Raw genomic sequence first — 1,105 nt, 5'->3', positions numbered from 1 at the left:
CCGCCGCACGCCACAGCCGCTACGCGTCCGTGCCGCACGCCGCTTGGTCCGCGCAGCCACCCGGGCGCGCGCCCGCGGGGCGGGGGGAGGGGCACCGCTTGCTGGAGCGGAAGCAGCAGTGGCTTGATAGGCCGCAAGCCCCCGCGCCTGCGTGTTTTGCGTCCGCCGCTTTCGGAGCGGAAACGAACCTGGCAGGGGGTTTGGGTGAGCGCGGCGGCGCCGATGAGGCGCGAGTCAAGTATTCCTTGTCGTCGCTGTTGCCTGGGGTCGCACCGGGCGTCGGGGCCGACTTTTCCGATGTCGTCCTGATCGGAGGCCCGCGCGAAACGTCGTGCGAGTTCAGCCTGCATCGCTGCGTGCTCGCGCTCGCGTCGCCTGTGTTTCGAGCAATGCTCTCCGCGGACATGGTCGAGCGGCGCACGGGGCGCATCTCGCTGTGGCACTTTTCGTCCGACGCCGTCGCGCTCGCCGTCCGGCACATGTACGGCGTGGAGCTGCACGAGACGTTTGGCGCGGAGACGGCCTTTCAGCTGTACAGCTTTGCGCATCAGTTCGACATCTCCACGCTGCTCCCGCTTGCGCGCCGGACCTTGCTTAACACCCTAGCTGTGGAAACCTGCGTGGCCGCGGCGAGCTTCGCCCTCATGCACGAAGACGACGAGCTGTACCAGGCCTCGGTCGACTTCATCGCGCACGGCTTCACCGACATGACAAGCTCCCCCGACGCGCTGGACATGTTCTGCCGCCTCCCGGAGCGCGCCATGTACGCAGTGTTAGACTCCGACGAGGTGCGCGCGATGGAGATGGACATTCTGCGCGCGGCGCTGCGCTGGGTGTCCGCCGCGCGCGTCGCCGCTAGCACGCGCGAGGTGCTGGCGCGCATCCGGTGGGGCCTGATGACGGCGGACATGTTGGACGTCGTGCAAGGGTCCGGCATCGCGTCGCTGTCGCCGGGCGCGGGCCAGCTGATCCAGGAATGCCGTCTGCGGCTGGAGACGGACGCGGACGACCGGCGGGGGCTCACGGCAGTGTCGCGCGCGCGCTTCTTCGGGCGCCCCTCGGCGACGGTGTGGGTGCCTCTTCTGCGGTGGCCGGTTATGGCGTT

This window comes from Chondrus crispus, genomic scaffold (assembly GCF_000350225.1).
Source record: "Chondrus crispus Stackhouse genomic scaffold, scaffold_411, whole genome shotgun sequence".
Taxonomy (NCBI): Eukaryota; Rhodophyta; class Florideophyceae; order Gigartinales; family Gigartinaceae; genus Chondrus; species Chondrus crispus.
The sequence above is the reverse complement of the archived record's forward strand: the minus strand, read 5'-3'. Positions refer to the sequence as shown.